This window comes from Oratosquilla oratoria, chromosome 14 (assembly GCF_046742065.1).
Source record: "Oratosquilla oratoria isolate Oo_2021 chromosome 14, ASM4674206v1, whole genome shotgun sequence".
Taxonomy (NCBI): Eukaryota; Metazoa; Arthropoda; class Malacostraca; order Stomatopoda; family Squillidae; genus Oratosquilla; species Oratosquilla oratoria.
In genome coordinates this window covers 7836723-7839222 of record NC_134790.1, presented here as the reverse complement: position 1 = coordinate 7839222, position 2500 = coordinate 7836723, and positions in this window count along the sequence as shown.

Sequence of the window (2500 nt, the reverse complement as noted above, 5' to 3'; positions counted from 1 at the left end):
ACACACACACACACACACACACACACACACACACACACACACACTTGTACATGTTCATACAATATCAATAACAATATATTCTTCTTTGTGTCGTTCTGTTGAGTAAGCTTTACTTAACATTCTATTTTTTTTCTTTTAATGATAGAGATGACCAACAATTTATGTTAAAAATTGCAGCTTAAATTTAGCTCAACCCAACCCCCCGTCAATGATTCTATATTTTTTTTGGCATGCAGCGAATCATGTTATATAGAAATAAAACACACTTTATACGGTGATTTCTTTACTGCTGACAGTAAAAGGATTCAATCAGAAATATTACTGAATGTCGGTGATTGCTATCATTGAAAAGTTGGTATGACCCTTTATGAGGCCCAATTACGACACCCAATTATCACAAGGAACCTAAACTTTCGCCACCGCTCTTCGAGAGCGCTTTCATTCCCAATGGTCAGACGGGAAATTCTCGTCGTTAAAAAGGGTTCCAAACTATCAAGCGCACTAAAAGGTTTTAGTTGTGGGTATAGACCAACAATTTTGTGAATTAGCAAAAGTTTCTTCGTTGCGAATTACCTTTGGCTGATAACGGAAATTTTGTGTTGGCAAGGATGTAAAATATTTGTGATTTAACCAAATCATGTATAATGATATCTTACATCTAACCCCATTTTTTTTTACTGACTTCTAAGTCAGGGGTTCTTTATCATTTACAATTTTAAACTTACAATTTATTGGTTAATGCTCCCACACCCATTCCCACGGCTAATGGTCTCATCATAGTTTCATTTAATGGGTGCAAGAATGACTTCTGAAGATGTCAATATTGTAGTTTTTATTTACAGATGTGTAACTCTTGTGAGACACCCTTGTCTTAAATTAAGAAAAGTCCCCACAGTTTTCTAAACATGCTGCATATGGACTATCTAGATATCAAAGTAAAGAAAATATGAATTATGAAGTGAAAACATTCATTTAAGTGTTCACTGATGGCGAATTCATTTGTGACCTCGTTAGCTCCATCAGTATTAGTTAAAGATGCTAGTTAATGACACAAGCTTTAGTTAAACTATTCAGAGATCATTCCCAATACCCCTACTCCTTGAATCTCATGCTAGCAGAATCTATGAATACCCCTGACTAGAAGTTCGAGTTCTTTCTCATAACTTTACGAGCTCAAACTTATCTTTAGTAATTCTATCTCGTTTAACTCTGCATTATATTTTTATCTACAAAGTGTTGATATCACAGAAGGTACTTATTCTCAAATTCCTGGTACTCATAGTTTGACGATTGTTATAAGCAATTGAAACTGAATAAAAACGAGCTATAGAGGGTATTTCATGGGTCACTTCTGAAGTAGTAATTTCAATAAATCAAGAAAATGACTGATTTGTAAATTGCTATATGCCCTACAAGTCCGAAATTATTATATGCACAAATCAAACTACATGTTGAAGACAGATTAGATAAATGACCAGAATTGTAGGGATTTTAATAACAAATATTGTATTTACGAATGTAAGAAAAAATGCTCTTGTACCTTCAAAAGATAGGTCATGACGCTTGAGCTCGTCCTACTTCAAAGACATAACGAGGCAGTTGAACATAAACGCTATCTAAACAAATTCAGGGCTATCATCCGACAAACATTTGCACGTGTCTAAGACACATTTAATAGATAGCCAATCCTACAGTGTTTGGATGCTTAACAAACACACACTCTCTACCGCCGGAGGTCCTTCCGAAGGTAAAACAGTATCGGGGCCTGTGTTTGAAGGCGAGTGCAGGTTGCCGTGTGTGTAAGAGTGTATTAATACGGCCTTGCATCAATTTTGGACTTAAAATGAACATCTTTCATACTCTCGGAAGAGAAATTTGTGCTCATATGTGGCCGATATATTAGTAGTGTGTAACTCCCTGTCTGTGTGTGTGTGTGTGTGTGTATGTGTGTGTGTGTGTGTGTGTGTGTGTGTGTGTGTGTGTGTGTGTGTGTGTGTGTGTGTTCACTTGGTCTTTGGATCACGTGTTGGACTCGTGATCTACAGCTATTTCCCTCCTGGAAGAGAGCTCGTAGGTCCGATCTATGGGTAATGCTATGACCTTACACACACACACACACCCAACTCCCCGCCCACGAGAATCAGAGTAACGACCCGAAGCGCAGCGATACCAAAATAATTTCGGCCCTGGGCAGGATTCGAACTGGTTACTGGGACCACTTCTGCTTCCCAGTTCAGCGCTCTACCAACTGTGTGTGTGTGTGTGTGTGTGTGTGTGTGTGTGTGTGTGTGTGTGTGTGTGTGTGTGTGTGTGTGTGTGTGTGTGTGTGTGTGTGTGTGTGTGTGTGTGTGTGTGTGTGTGTGTGTGTGTGTGTGTGTGTGTGTGTGTGTGTGCGTGCGTGTGTGTGTGCGTGCGTGTGTATATGTGTGTGTGCGCGCGCATTTGCAACTGTCTTCATATTCACGTGGTTCCCTACGAGAGATGTAATCACGCCCATGTA